This window comes from Saccopteryx leptura, chromosome 5 (assembly GCF_036850995.1).
Source record: "Saccopteryx leptura isolate mSacLep1 chromosome 5, mSacLep1_pri_phased_curated, whole genome shotgun sequence".
Lineage (NCBI taxonomy): Eukaryota > Metazoa > Chordata > Mammalia > Chiroptera > Emballonuridae > Saccopteryx > Saccopteryx leptura.
This window is the reverse complement of record NC_089507.1, coordinates 68,007,238-68,024,219: the sequence shown is the minus strand read 5'-3', so window position 1 is coordinate 68,024,219 and position 16,982 is coordinate 68,007,238.

Genomic DNA, 16,982 nt, shown 5'->3' with positions numbered 1-16,982 from the left:
TTGTCTAATGTCTGGTTAAATTTTTAAAACTGAGCTACCTGGCCAGTCTCTATTTGGATGTATTTAGATACTAAGGCAAAATGTCCCTTGTCAGAGCTGAAGTGAAACAAATGTTTGAAGTGCCAAACTGTTATTCCTCTCCCCATTCACCTTTCTATCTGGACTTCCCTCAGGCCTTCTACCTGATGTCCCACTATTTCCCATTATAGAAAATGCAACAAGCATATACAGGGTGGGGCAAAAGTAGGCTTACAGTTGTTTGTATGGAAAATAATACAATAATTAATAAATAATAATGCAAGAATAAAATGTTTCATGGCCCTGGCCAGCTGGCTCAGTGGTAGAGCATCAGGTTGGCGTGCAGGAGTCCCGGATTCGATTCCGGGCCAGGGCACACAGGAGAAGCGCCCATCTGCTTCTCCACCCCTCCCCCTCTCCTTCCTCTCTGTCTATCTCTTCCCCTCCTGCAGCCGAGGCTCCACTGGAGCAAAGTTTGCCCGGGCGCTTAGGATGGTTCTGTGGCCTCTGCCTCAGACGCTAGAATGACTCTGATTGTGGCAGAGCGATGCCCCAAGATGAGCGGAGTATCGCCCCCTGGTGGGCATGCCGGGTGGATCCCGGTCGGGCGCATGCGGAAGTCTGTCTGACTGCCTCCCCGTTTCCAGCTTCGGGAAAAAAAAAAAGTTTCATGTACTCATTATTGTAAGCCTACTTTTTTTTTTTTTTTTAAAGATTTTTTATTTATTTATTCATTTTAGAGAAGGGAAGAGGAGAGAGTGAGAGAGAGAAGGGGGAGGAGCAGGAAGCATCAACTCCCATATGTGCCTTGATCCAGTAAGCCCAGGGTTTCGAACTGGTGACCTCAGCATTTCCAGGTCCACACCCTATCCACTGAGCCACCACAGGTCAGGCTGTAAGCCTACTTTTGCCCCATCCTGTATGTATGTTTTAATTTAGAGACATTCCTATCAAGATAGAGTTGCTTTCTCTTCCATTACAATAGAGATCTACGCAGTGCTATTGGAAAGTAATCTCAGATGGTATTTCAGGTATTCGTCCGAGGTTTTTTCAACATGGCTACCATGGAAAAGGTGTTTGATTTGGAGAAAAAGCTCAGGGGAGAGCACACCCACCTCAGGACTTCCCTTATCCCCACTAAAGTGGTCTCCTTTATTCTGTCTTACCCAAGATCTCCTCAACACCACGGATGAGGAGAAAGAAATAAAGGACATGAAAGACAAGGTACCCTATTTCTTTTTCTTTTTTTTGTGACAGAGACAGAAAGAGTCAGAGAGAGGGACTGATAGGGGCAGACAGACAGAAAAGGAGAGAGATGAGAAGCATCAATTCTTCCCTGAGGCACTTTAGTTGTTCATTGATTTCTTTCTCATATGTGCCTTGATGGGGGGGGCACCTTACAGCAGAGCGAGTGACCCCTTGCTCAAGCCAGTGATCTTGGGCTCAAGCTGGTGAGTTTTGCTCAAACCAGATGAGCCCATGCTGAAGCTGGCAACCTCAGGGTCTCGAACCTGGGTCCTCCACATCCCAGTCCAATGCTCTATTCACTGAGCCACCGCCTGGTCAGGCAGTACCCTATTTCTTCACATACTCATTTCCAAGACTTAGCTTTTTAATCTGATACATCAATTCTACTTTTGAAAAAAATTTTCAGGTGAACAAATCCTTGCACTCATTTTAAAACCTTGTATCTTTGGCACTGTGGACCTTGCCTTGTATTCTTAGTCTTATGACATATGATATACACATGGGCCTTGTAACATTTTTTGGCTCCTTAATTGTCCAACATCTTAATATTTTGAAACAGAATAAAACAACACTCAAGACACACGACCATACCATTGTTTTGCTGCTTCCTTCCTTTTTTCTTTCATTCTTACTCTCCCTCTCTTGGTCCCTCTCTTCTTTAGGAAGCAAGTCTAAAGATTTTGTTTCCTTTTGAAATAGTGAAGATTAAAAACAACAACAATAACAACTTTCAGTTTTGAAAGACAAAACTTGTGGGCTTGTCCTTGTAACCATAATTTGCCATGTCAGCAAAAGCCCTTTGTTCATCACAGGAAGCAATCTGTCACAACAACTTCCTTTTCAGCAGTTCAATGGAACTATTGTTGCTAAAGCTTATCAGATAGACCTCCTACCAGAAATCCCCATTGGCAACAAAATAGAAATGAACATTTTAATAATCACCAAACTAAACTTTTCTCAAAGTGGCCACATTTTGTTTTATTTATATATATTTTCTGTTTATTAAATTAGCTTTCATTGCTCACTAATTTTGATAATAGATTTGAATGTGGAAAGAATGTCAGCAGGTGACACTTTGAATCATTGAATTAAAAGTACATTTGTGACTTGAAACAATTTACCAGAGAGAGAGAGAGAGAGAGAGAGAGACTAACACGCACACACACACACACACACACACACACACACACACCAGAGAGAGATGACTAGTTGTTTGCTGCTTCATAACAGACTGCTTTTTCAGTAAGAATAGTTGGTAGGAAGTTAACCATGATACAGTCTATAATGTCAGCCTCATGAGCAGAGTCAGCAGTTTTTCTTAAAAAAAATTTTTTTTTAAGTGTAACACATTTAAATGCCTTTTTGTTTTTAATTTAAGGTATCTTGGTCCTTTCTGTGTTACTTCCTGCTCAGGGATTATATTAGTAAGCACCAGAAAGGTAACACATAACCTCTTGGGTTATTTAAGAATAGTGACTTAATCCTTATGGAAAAAACCCTTCTCAGGCAGTCTATGGGGAAGATAACCTTCTTATTAGAATTCCTCAATTCCTCTCGCATTCTCCATTCTGCCCGCCCAACCCCCCATCAGCAACACTGGATTTGGCAGAGACAAATCATCATTCCTCCCTCTTTGCTCTCCTTCAGTCTTAGTTTAATTGACATTTCTACCTTTAAACTTTCTCTCCGCTAGTTATGGAGTTTCTTTCCCTGGAATGACAGTGTCTTCTGATGTTTTCTGTTCTCCTTTTCCTTCACTTAGTGACTCACTCCATCTCTTCAGATCCCATCTTGAAACATTCCTGGACCTGTTTTCTTTGGACTGAGCCTGACTCCCACACAGTCTAATTCCCTCTACAATTCCCCTTAATGTACTTGCCAAGGTTGCAAGTGGGCTTAATTGTATCTTTTCTACATTCAAATTTTAGTTCTTCTCTTTTTAGTGTTAAAAAATTCAAGTTTTTCTTGGAAAAGACTACCCAGTCCATTTCCATTCTATTTTCTTCTCTTAAGTTAGAAATTAAGATGAACAGAAAAAAATGGCAGTTGATTTTTACTCGGCAGAATTAAAATGTGTGGAGTTTACAGTTTCCTTAGAATCCTGGGAGTTAGTTGTCTCCTGAGACATGGCAGAGAATCTTAGGTCATGCATCACTCTGGTGAATGGGAGTTTGTCCCCAACAAGCCAAAGAGGACGTTTAGACATTATATATGGGAAGAGGAAGAAAATTCCCAGAAGAAAATGCAATAGATATGAGAATGGAAGAAAATAAAAATAGCTGAGGAATTAGTATGTGAAGCCATGGCTAGTTTAGAACAGATGTAAATGTAAAAATTGATAGTTTGGTCTTTGTTCTTATAGCCCCAATCCCTGCTGTACCATTCTATGTGCATCTACTTCATCTGGGCTCCATCAAGGCCCCCACCCAAGACAGCAACCACTAACTAAGGATGTGGTGTGACTATTACAGCACATCCCTCTGGGCTTCCTTGGCTTTGCAATTTCCTGGATTGAGGCAGCAGTAAAAAATCTGCCTTTCGTGAGCTCCCTGCATAAGCCCATCCCTGCGGTCTGTGGCTCTGATGGCAGACTGCTTGATGAAGCAGGCAGTGTGCCTTGGGTAAGAAGAGATAAGGCACTGTCTAGCACGGTGTATTCAGATTCTCGGCTGATCTGGGCTGGTGTCAGGGCCAAACACTAACTGCACTCTCATTCTGGTGACACGCAATGTTGGGTTGTAAAGTGTCCCTTCTGACAGCAATACCATGAAAACAGGATGGAAAACTTCCAAGTGGTATTGCTATGTTTCAGTCTCAGAAGTGAAACAAGCAGTGTCAATAGCTTTCCCTTGGAAGTATTCTGAAAGTGAAAACTTTGACCGTTATACTGGGCCATTTGTCCTGTCACATATGTATCTGAGAAATGATGGGAGTTGGAATTTGAGCTAGGGTTTGGTGGACAGGTCAGTGACCTCTGTGATTCTATAGTGAGAGTAACCCTTCATTTCACAGATAAAGACTTGAGGTTCAGGAAGACAGAAAGACTTACTGAAGTTCTGCAGCTTGTTAGTGTGAGAGCTCACACTCAGCTCTCTAGGCCTTCTCTAGTGTTCTTTCTACCACACCACAGTGCCCCAGAGTTCTTGTGCTTGCAGCTGCTGGCTGGCCCAGGACTCTGAGAAGCAAAGGCCTATGACATAACCTTTTAATGTAATTGTTATACCTAATGTTATTTCTCTGGACGTTATGGATAATACTTTTATTTCCATATTTTGAATGACGATATAATACATACTCATTATGGAGAATAGAAAATTTAGAAATGTAGGGAGAAAAAAAGAACATTATGTAATCTTGTAACCAAGGGATGATCACTATTTAAAAAAATCTTTATTCATTTGAGAGAGAGAAAGAGAGAGAGAAATATTGATTTGTTGTTCCTCCTTATGCATTCTTGTATGTGCCCTACCCAGGGATTGAACCACAACCTTAGCATATTGGGATGACACTAACCCACCCAGCCATGGGCCAGGATAAGAGATTATCACTGTTAACATTTCATTTCTCTAGTCTTTTTCCACATGTAGGTGTGTGCGCGTGTGTACGTGTGCGCCAGTGTGCTTTTGTGCATTTACAAAATTTACAAATCGGGATTATATATTTTCTTCAGTTGGAGTTGTTTAGTTGCAAATAAAACAAACTAACCAAGTTTTAAATTTAAGGAAGTAAATGAATTTCCTGGCAGGTTATAAAATCTAAGAAACACCCACGCTTTGGAAAAATAGGACCCAGGAACTCAGCTGCCTTTATCAGAAGAGAGAATAAATACTGGATAGGCCAAAATATCATTGTATATAGATGTCCTAGTTTTGAAATTTACAGTTACATCTGGGATGAGTAAAGAATAGCTTTAAATTTCTCTGTAACTGAAGTCAGTTTGTTGCCAGTTCAGGGTAACTCTCTCTTCTAGGAATCACATCCAAAATTGAGGCTCCCTCTTAGGATTTTCACCCCATCTTCCTCAGTCTGTGCATTAGCCCCTGGCAACAGAGGAAGTTCTGGCTACCATTCTGCCAACAGGAGATGGATATTTGGTCCTGTGTTACACTCCAGTTCTTTTTACTGTGGTCTTGCCTTGTGTGGATTTTGCCTGTGGGTCCCTGGCCCCACTCTCATCTGCTGCTAATTTAGCACGGCCTTTATGTTCTGGGCCTGGGCAGTGCAGTACCGCCTGATTGCTGCCGGGAGTTCTGTCACCGTCCGCTGCTGCTGCTGCTGCTGCTGCTGCTGAGATCCAACTACCCCAAGCTTCAGTATGGGGCCTCTTTATCCTCTGCTGTGGTCACCGCCACCCCCACTTTAGCCGCATGCTGGCTGTCTCATTGTTCCTACCTCCCGTCCATTTCCCTCTCCCGGAACCATGGGGATTGTGGGGGCGGTGGCTCTCTCACGCTATCTCTCTGTCTTTTGTCCTGACCTGCTGCCATTCACACCCTTCTGAGCTGCTTTGTGCTGTCAATGGGCATTCTGAAAGTAACTCCTCCCGGACTTTATGGAAGAAGTGGAACAAAAGTACCTTCTTTGATCAAATCCTGAAACTTATTTGGCATACAAGTTTCCATCTTGAATTTCAACCCAGGAAGGGGGACAGTCCCTTCAGAGACTCTTCTCACATCCTCCCCTCTCTCCCCCTTTCTCCAGTCTCTTTCCTGCAGTCCAGGAAGTCATTTTTCTTTTTCCTACCAGCCAGGAAACTGACTTTATGTTAAATACTGCATTATTTTAATTTTGTGATTAACTTTTCTCTTCTTTATGTGCTAGTCTTCTAGATTCTGCCTCAATATGCCAATCATGTTCTTTTTATTAATTAAAAATAAAATTAATTCTCTCTCAGTGGCCTAGTTCATATGTATCAAATGTGCTTTGCTTCAGAATGGTAAGTCTGCTGTGAGTCAAAAATGCATTCAAGCATGCCAATGCGTTTCTGCTCTAAGGCAATGGTACCCATAGGTGCAATAGGTGGAGAGCTACAGGGCCAAAGAAATAATTTAGTGAAAGAGAAAAAAAAAACCCTCAGTTAAAAATAGTTTCCAACTACAGATTTATCTTTGTACCTTCAATTTGATACCTTGTGTTTTCCACTATAAAGAGAATTTTCTGTATAGTATTTAATCATCTACACATTTGTTTAGTTATCCCATACTATTTAACCTTCCTCTTATAATTGAATATTTAGATCATTTTGCGATTTTATTATTATAATTAGTACTGCAACAAATGTTCCTGGAAATGCATCTCTGTATGTCTTTTTATTTTATTGGACAAGGTTTTCAGTGAGACAATGTTTGGGTCAAAAAGTTAAAAATGTAAAATAATCTTGATATAGTTTGCAAAATCGTATTCCCTAAATTTTCACATTTCTATGCCTACCAACAGTATGTGAGGGTGTGTAACTTGCTGCACACTTTCTGAATTTGAATAATGATTCGATCCTGGCTTTCCCCAGCCCTCACTAGCTCATGGGAACAGAATGGGTCCATATTAAAGGCTAATAACTTCAGCTGAATAGCTCTGTAGAGCATTGTCCCCACACATAAAGGTTTGCTGGTTTGATCCCTGGTCAGGGCACATACAGAAACAGGTCAATGTTTCTGTCTTTCTCTCTCCCTTCTTCTCTGTCTGAAATCAATAAAAAATATTTTTAAAAATTTATATTAAAAAAGCCAAGAAACTAATAATTTCAATATTGTCTTTTTTTTTTTTTTTTTTTGCCCTTGCTAGATGATGTGGAACTGCTAGTGTTTTGGAAAATTCTCCTTAATTGCTCTGATTGGTTTTTCTAAAAGTACAAGGGTACCATTCTGATACTCACACAACGGACTCCTTCTGATTGGCTTTGCTGCAGCCCAGTAGCTGAGGTTTGAAACCTCAGAGTGCTGTGTGTGAAGTGCAGGACAATGCCTTTCCTGCAGTCTGTCACTAACGGGCCCTAAGTTGTGTTGGATGTTCCAGTGCTTCAGAATGCTGAAACTGCTCTCTCACTTCCTCTGTAGGAGTGCGGTGGTGGGGGGAGGAAGACAAATCTGAAAGGCAGGCCAGGTTGTGTCAGTGGCAACTGCTGTCTTACTGGATTACACTCAGTATTCCTAATGTTTTTCTTCCAGTGTGTTCTCTTTCAAGAGGCTCTTTAATATGCATAAAGCCCTGGCTGGATAGCTTGGTTGGTTAGAGCATTGTCCTGATGTGCAAAAGTTGCCATTCAGTCCCTGGTCAGGACACATACAGGAACAGATTGAAGTTCTTATCTCTCTCTCTCTCTCTCTCTCTTTCTCTCTCCTTTCCTCTCTTGCTAAAATTAATAGATAATAGTTTATTTTTAAGTAAAAAAAAATGGTTTTTAATAAGCCTACCGCCATGACTTTGACTCTGGTAGGAGCTAATTTTCACTTAGACTCAAGCTGATATGTCTATTATAGCATTTTTAAAAAAGGTTTTTAATTTGTTAGGTGAAACAGTATCTTGTGGGTATTTAAATCTGATTTATTTACTGTTAGTTAAGCCAGGCATTTTTCTATATATGTATTTTTAATTTATGTTTCCTTCTTATAAAAATGTTCATGGTTAAGAACAATGAGTATGTGAAGACATCACTGCTGCCAATTTGGTTTATGGATCCAATGCAGTTCCAACCAAAATCTAAAAAGATTGTATGTAAAACCTTACAACTGTGCCCTAGCCAGATAGCCTGGTTCATTAGAGCATCGTCCTGAAGCACAAAGGTTGTAGGTTCCATCCCCAGTCAGGGCACATACAAGAACAGATTGATGCTTCTCTTTCTTCTCCCTTCTTCTCTCTCTAAAATCAAGAAATAAAATTTAAATAACCTTATAACTTTGTTTTAAAATATATATTGGAGAGGAAAAGACTAAAATAATAAAAATATACTTAAAGAAAAAAAGCAAAACAGGAAGATTTGTTTTAGGAAATATTAAGATTTATTGTAAGGTATAATAATAAAAACAGTATGGAATTGGTGTTGGGCTAGAATACTCAGGTGGGAAATGGAGCTGCTATTCCTTAAAATGAATAGTAAATGGTGCTTGGATAATTGGTTATCCATATGCAAATAAATGTATTATCTCTCTAATTGCTCCATGCACAAAGATTCTATGTAATTAAAGATCCAACTGTGAAAGGTTAAAAACTTAAACTTTTAGAAGACAATATGCTATCTTTATGAATATGGGAAGGAAAATATTTATAAAATAAGGCCCACAAAACACAAGGATAAAGAAAAAAATTAAGGCCTGACCTGTGGTGGCGCAGTGGATAAAGCATCGACCTGGAAATGCTGAGGTCGCCGGTTTGAAACCCTGGGCTTGCCTGGTCAAGGCACATATGGGAGTTGATACTTCCAACTCCTCCCCCCTTCTCTCTCTCTGTCTCTCCTCTCTCTCTCTCTCTCTCTCTCTCTCTCTCTGTCTCTCCCTCTCCTCTCTAAAATGAATAAAAAAAACAAAAAAAAACCCAAAAAAATTAAAAATAAAATAAAAAAAAAAGAAAAAAAAAGAAAAAAATTAATAGTCAACTATGTTAAAATTAATAATGGCTTTTTGGAAGTGGAAGTGCTTTCCTTCCGAGCTTGGGTCAGTTTATCGAGTGCTGGCTAGCACTAGCACGTCTCTGCCATGCTGTAGTTTCAGTGTTCCTTAGTGCACCCACACAGACTACTTACAGTAGATCAAAACCTACCATAAGATGCTGGAGTACAAGTCCGCACTAAAATTCCCCCCTCAAGGACCTTTGCTTCTTTAAGTCCTTCTGGCTTGGTCTGTGACCTTCATTAAAGTATAAAACAGCCTGACTAAGAAGTGGTGCAGTGGATAGAGCATTGGCCTGGGACCCTGAGGACACAAGTTCAAAGCCCTGAGGTCTCTGGCTTGAGTGTGGGATCATAGACATGATCCCATGGCTGCTGTTTTGAGCTCAAAGGTCACTGGCTTGAGCAAGGGGTCACTGGCTTGGCTGGAGCCACTCTGCCGGCCCCTGGTCAAGGCACATATGAGAAAGCAATCAAGGAACAACTAAGGAGCCGCAACTATGAACTGATGTTTCTCATCTCTCTCCCTTCCTGTCTGTCCCTCTCTCTCTCTCACTTAAAAAAAAAAGTATAAAACCTAATTTTGTTACTGGTCCCAAAGGACAAACCTTTAACTACAGAGTTTTCTCATTGAAGATAGTGTTCAATAACCTATTTTCTTAAAAGATTTATTTATTGATTGATTTTTAGAGAGGTAGGAGAGAGAGAGAAGTGTGAGAAGCATCAAGTCATAGTTGCTTCACTTTAGTTGTTCATTGATTGTTTCCTGCATATACCTTAACTAGAGAAGCCTGGAGTTTTGGACCAGGGACCTCGGTGTTACAGGTCAACACTCTATCCAACACACCACCACAAGTCAGGCAATAATATATTTTAAGGAGGTTGGGAGAAAGGGGAATATAAGTTTGAGACCTTCCTTTGTGTGATGGAGCCTGGAGGATAAAGCCCCTGAGCAGGATTGGGGGTTCCCTTACCCTCTTACTTACGCTTCTACAACCAGTAGATGGTTTTCCCTTTGAAAAAAAAAGTTAATGACCAGATAAGCTATAAATGAAAAGATCTTTTTTTTTTTTTTTTTTTTTTTTGTATTTTTCTAAAGTGGGAAGCAGGAAGGCAGAGAGACAGACTCCTGCATGTGCCTGACTGGGATCTATCCGGCATGCCCACTAGGGGGTGATGCTCTGCCCATCTGGGGTGTTGCTCTGTTGCTACTGAAGCCATTCTAGTGCCTGACGCAGAGGCCATGGAGCCGTCCTCAGTGTCCGGGCCTACCTTACTCCCATGGAGCCTTGGCTGTGGGAGGGGAAGAGAGAGATAGAGAGAAAGGAGAGGGGGAAGGGTGGAGATGCAGATGGGCGCTTCTTCTGTGTGCCCTGGCCAGGAATTGAACCCCAGATTTCCACACACCGGGCTGATGCTCTACCACTGAGCCAACCAGCGAGGGCCAAGAAGACATTTTTATGCATGTAATCTAGAAAGACTTGGTTTACAGAATAGGTAAATAATCTAAAAAATATATATGGTAAAGATACCAACAATCTTATAAAAAACTAAATATATAGATAGAAACTGTATTTCTTTGACTTTGAGACTTGAGTCTATATAAGCTGCCTTTTCTATCCTTTTAACATCTCACCATCATTTTTTGAGCACTTCCCCAATAATGCCACAAAGAGATGTTCCAAGTTTGCTGCACTTTTTCCCTTTCAGCCATAGAATTAGCCATTTCTCCAGGAATCCCTGATTTATTTTAGGAGAGAATTGTATTCTGAAAGCAAGATCTGTGTGCAAGGTGCAGATATTATTGTTTTGGTGCTGTTGTTACTATTTCCTCTCCGTGGACAGAGGTGGGAAATATTTGCACATACACACACACATACATGCCTGTCTATACACATACATATTACATCTACCAGTATGTTTATTTCTATATAGCTATAATATCGAAAATCATTATGTTCAAACTGAAACCTCCAATTCTAATCCATCACCGCAAAGTTCAATATCTTTTTCTCCCTGGATCTCATTATTCTGAACACTTTTACTTACCTAATCCATTCCTTTGTATGTGCCAATCTTCTTTTTTTGCCACCACAGCCACCTCCCTTACAACAATGACTGCCTTACCCCACTTGGACTGCAGGGCTAGTGCAGCTGGATGCCCCCAAATGGACCCCCTCTTCACCCCACTCAGTCTCCATCCCTTACGCTAGGCCTTCCGCCTGTGCAGGTGCTCGTCTCCCTCACTCTGGGCCACCGTGGCCTTCCTGATCCTGGTGCAGTGCCTGTCCTGCTTGTCTCTACCTAGCGGACTTATGACTGAGTTGTTCTGGAAAGGAAGGAAAGAGGAAGAAGAAAAAAAGAACTACCCTTGTGTGTTTTTTTTGAAAATGATGATCTCTTTAATCCACGGAACTATATAGTATGATTTAAAGATAATTTTACTTATGTCAAATCATTATTCACTTCAGAATTGTATTTCATATAAATATCTTTTTGATTAGTTTGATATAGAACAGTAAAATAAATGATAATTTTTATTTTTGAAGACAGTGGTTGAAAGACAACCCTTGGAGCAAGAAAGCTAATTTGTTTGAGATTTCCATTACAACTGAAGGAAGAAAAAATAAAATTGAAGTTTAACAAGGCTGAATTTTTTTTTTTTAAGAAGACAATGTGTAAAGTCCAATTTGGGAAAGTTTTGAAGTTAAAAATGAGTAGAAAAAGCTACTCCCTAACATGTGAAACCTCAGGATGATTAAACGTGGTCATGGCTGCGCTCGGGGACTGCAATACATCAGCTGCTCACAGGGAATTGTTCCCTAGCACACATCTGTTTCTACCTAGAAAAATAAACAAAAAAGCCCTTTCTTACCCTTGGCTCTACTTCTTTGAATTATGTCAAGTAAAGTTAAACATTGGAAACCAAAAAACTGTCCAAAGAAAGCAATGGGTTTACATGAGCATATTTACTATTATAAGTATTATGTAAGAAGGCTGCTTGCTGAGTGTTCAAGAGGTTTTCAGTGTAACTTATGCTCTTCTATATATCACTAAATTATTCAGTAGATACTGTTATTGCCTCAGTCTCGCCTTGAGCTAAACTATCTCCTCTAGTTTTCCTACATCAATTTTCAATTGACTAGAACTTGACAGTTGACATTCTCTGGGGAAAGGAAAAAATGAAATGTCCCCATTACATTTCTTCCTTGTTGTATTATGATAGACTCACTGTGAACTACTTTTGGGATACATCCCATAATTCTCTTGATTCTACCTTATTCCCCAAGAGTAAATGGCTGTGGACTTTTCAAAGGACCATTTCTTTCTAGTTATTGCCAGAACTCAAAATAAAAACAAGGACCCCAAAAGCCAGTTATGACAGTGTTGAGAACAAATATTAAGCCATATATACAGATGTATATGATTCTGTAGTACTGGTTTTATGTAGTACTGGTTCTATACACTGCAGGATAGGAAAGGGGTGTCGACCATGAGCAGCGTCAGACACTTTTTTATTTGCTTCTCATGGTAATTGAAAAAAGTATTAATAAATTTTTACAGCTAGCTTTTCATTTTGAAATAATTTTAGATTCACAGAGAGTTGTAAAGATACTGCAGCATTCCCATACATACCTCATTAGTTTCCCTTAAAGATATTATCTTATAATACCATTGCACGTTTGTCATAGTTAAGACACCAGAATTAGTACATCACTATTCATTAAGCTTTGTACTTTGCATGAATTCAGTAGTTTATCCAGTAATGTTCTTTTTCTGTTCCAGATTCTAATATGGGATACCACATTGCATTTAATCATCATGTCCCTTAAGTCTCCTCTAGCCCGTGCCAGTTTCTTAGTCTTTCCTTGTTTATTTTTCATGACCTGGACCATTTTGTGGTGTATCAGTCAGGTATTTTGTAGAATATCCCTTAATTGGAGTGTATCTGATGGTTTTTCAAGTTTAGATTGAGGATAAATATTTTTGAAAAGAATATCACAAGCACAAAGCACCTTTCTCATCACATTATATTAGGTGGATATGCGATCATCATGACTAATCTTGGTGGTGTTAACTATATCAGTTGTTGTTTGCCAGGTCTGTCCGTTGGAAAGTTATTACTTTTCCATTTCCAAGCCCTTCTGTTTGAAAGCAAGTCACTAAATCTAGCTCACCCTCAAGAAGAAGGGAGCATATGGGAAATTAATCTTTACCTAGTGGGAAGGAGAGTACTTACACATATTATATATTTGGAAGTCATTTGTATAAAAAATGTGTCTTCTTTCCCATTTATTTATTCACTTATTCATTTATATTTGTATGGACATGTATATTTTAAACTTTTGGTTATAATTGCATACTTTGTTATATAATTTGTTGCAAAATTATTCCAGTGTTTGGCCACTGGGAACTCTTTCAGGCTGCTTTCTGTGTACCTTTGACACGCCCCCACCTTTTGTGTTTTGAGTTTTTTGGCATTCCAAGATGTGCTGGGCTCATCTTGTATTGGTCCTACCCCAGCCCTAGAATCAGCATTTCTTAAGAAGTCCTGGTTTGTTTACCAGAGAATGATATTTGGATGAATTTTCTAATGCATTACAGCCTAGGTAGACTTGAGATAATCTTCTCAAAAGTAATCAATGGCACAATCCGAAGTATTTTACCAGAAACCACCCAACTGAGGAATTCTTATGAAAATTACACCAAGGGCAAATAAGTGAATTATAAGATTGAAGAACAATACTCATATAGTCTTGGAAATCTGCATGAGCATGAATGAGCAAGATTTATCAAACTGACAGCATATTCAGTCTCTCTGATTCATACCTGAGAGACACTGCAATGGAATTCAGTGAACTCTGAGAACTTGCCTGAATTTTGTTGGAATTGGTAAACAAGAACAAAATAAGAAAATAATAAATAGGTTTATATTTTAAAAAAATTGAGTATTTAATATAAACACATTTTTTTCCTGGATTATAATTATAGTTTCTGAAAATATCTAAGTGACATTCTAGTTATATATTTTAGTTATGTATATTTATGTATAAAATAACAATTATATTTATTATATATAATTTAATATAACTATTAAATAAATATATATTTAAATGTGGAATTATAGTCAAGGCATTACAAAAATTATAAAAACATATATAAAAAGTATTCTTGCCTTCAGGGAGGTAAATAATTCAAGGAAACATTATGTGGTAAGAAAGACAAGTTTTAATAAAGAGCCTTGGGTGCTGTGAGGTAAATAAATTCAGTGGCTATGACAATAGAATCCCTGAGCAGGCTGTAGAGGGATTTTTAGAAGCACCAAACACTCATGATTCTCAGCAGGGAGCGTTGGTGCATCTGTGGGATGGGGAGAAACACTGAGACAGGAGGAGATTCGTTCCTCTCTCTCTCATGGGAAAAACATGTTTACTAGCGAGGGAGCAAATGAGTTAGTCAATGGGGCAGAGAGCTCGTAGAGGGTAGGAAAATCAAACAGTAGGACCATGAGCAGGAAGCAATGCTTTGGTGAAATATATTTGTTCAGTAACCCTTGGCTTTAAAGCTTTTTACACCTTACTTTAAAGTACATCATTCAGAATCAGGCCACCAAGTGGCCTAGAAGTAACTAGAGCCAAGAACTAGAAAGAACAAAGGTACATCCAGAGCAAATATTCAGTCTTGTGAAATCTTAGTGGGGGAAGTATTTAGACAGCTAGTTAGGAATCTTGAAAGAATGAGTACTGATGTAGATCTCTCTTTGGATTTTCTACCAAATTCTTATTGTACTTTTTTTCCAAGTGCAAATGGTTCATTTAAAATTTTTTTATTTATTTGTTTTATCATAGAGAAATAAAAATAACATGAAATTTACATTTTAATTATGTTTAAGTGGCATTAAACATTCACAGTATTGTGTAACCATTACATCAATCTCCAGAACATATTCTTCATTCCACACTGAAGCTCTGTTCCCTTTTAACAATTACTCCCCTTTCCTCGTTCCACCCCAGCCCCTAGAAATCGCTCTTCTACCTTCTGTCTGTTTACCTGACTGCTTTAGGTACCTCATCTAAGTAAAATCATACAACAAAATCTGTCCTTCAAGGTGCATCCTTGTTGAGGTGCTACTCTTTTACTCCTCAAGTAGTAACATTAAAATTATGCTGACTTTTGTTTTCCCCCTCAGGCAATTCTATAGGCTGAGGTGAACTGGAAAGGCACAGGAAGCACACACTGGAGGAGAAGGGTGTGCACCATTGATAGTAGGGATGAGATACTCAGGTAGCTAACACGGGGACCCCAGATTCCTTAGCTACCAGAGGCAGAAGCAGAGCTGGAGAGTGAGGACCAGGCATTGTACTGGGATGAGGCCGAGGAAGCCCTGAGACACACCGTGGAGGCCCACAGTGTAAGGCTCCAATCCTGGACTGGGGCAGAGATATTAGACAGGAAGGACTCGGAACTGTGTGAGTCCCAGGCTCATAGAGCATATGCAGGTGACAGTAGATTCAGAAAGATGTAGGGAAAGACTCTAGTTAGGGATTCAGATGACAGGGAGGGAAAGACCATTGTGACTGGTTGATCTAGGAAAGCTTTCATGAAAAAGGTAATATGGTATATAAGTGGTATTATACGGTATAAAGTGGGTAGCATTTGGACAAGCAGGGAGAACTGGGGTAGGGATCGACGCAGAGGAAGTGGCATTAAGAGAGAGAGGTGGAAACTGCGAGATGCTTTTGGAGCTAAACAGACCAACTGGGCTGTGTCTGCGGAAGGTTTGTATGGAATGCAGAAGGAGATAAGAGTAGGTTGGTGGTGTCAGTTTACAGACTGCAGTTATTGCTAGATAAATGATTCAAATTATTTTGTGAGCAATTGGCATCCCCAGAAAAGAAGCCAGCTTTATCCTTTTTTTTTTTTTTTTTTTTGAGTTTTAAGCCTTAAGCTTTGTTTTAGTTAGAACTATTAATATACTTTGCCTTATAGTAGGTTGGGAAATGTCTATGTCTCCTATGAAAATGTAAACTGCCTGAAGGCAGAGCTGTTTGATTCAGGTTCATGTCCCTTATAGTGTTAAGCACAATGCTTTCAACTTCTTAGCTTCTCAGTAAGCATTCTTTGAACGGCATGGTATTAGACTAGGGGTTTTTGATACTAAAGTGGGGTAAAATAGTTAAGGCTCTAATTTAGGAAGATTAATCTAATGAGAATGAGCAGGGAAAAAAGAGGCAGGTTGACTTGTGGGGGAGTTATTACAATATTGAAGTGGTGAGGTCACTGAAGGCATTTCTCTCGTAAGCCTGAACAAGAAGGGACAAATTTGAGCAGAAATCTGACAGCAGATTACCCGTCTGCACATGCCAGTCGGCTCTCAGTGGCAGCTGAACAGAAAGGTTAGAAAAAAAGAGAGAAAAACTATCTGAGGAATGAATCATCAGTTACTCCTTCTGCATATTTTCTCCTGTAGACTCCCAAATAAGTTACTTAAGGTAAGAACAACAAATAGAATTTTTTTCTTAGACTCACAGAAGCTGGTGCTTCTATAAAAAATGACACCTATTTCCGTCAGAAAACAAAAGTAATTTCGCTGTTTTCATTTTCTATTTGAACTTGTCTGACTAGTTGGTGGCCTGGTGGGTTCTATATAAATGTATTTCTTACTGTCTGTGAACAGTAGAAAAGAACCTACTTGCTTCTTTGCTGGCATATGGAAGGAAGCACAGTGAAGTATTTCCTAACTCTACAGAAATAAGATGACTTGCTTAGAGGTGAACCTATAAAATTTACCCACAGCAGTATATTAGCCACCTGTACAAGTAAACCATCAGAGATTGCTTGTAAGTCTGGGTCTAAAGTGTTTGGACAAACTTGAGGGGATACAAATTTCTCTGCAATGCTTTGGCACAAGAAAAATCCCAGTACTTCATTTTCCAAATCAAATAAATTTGTCTCCAAGCCCTCACTCAAGAGGTGGTTGGTACTGCTGATGAAATGTCAAATGTCAATCATTATTAAGGGCTCCTCCCCTTTCCTAGGGTTTTTTCTTTGGTAGCTGCCCAGAAGCTTGTAAAATAAACTCCTGGACTCCATTTTGAAGATGAGTGGCTCCTCC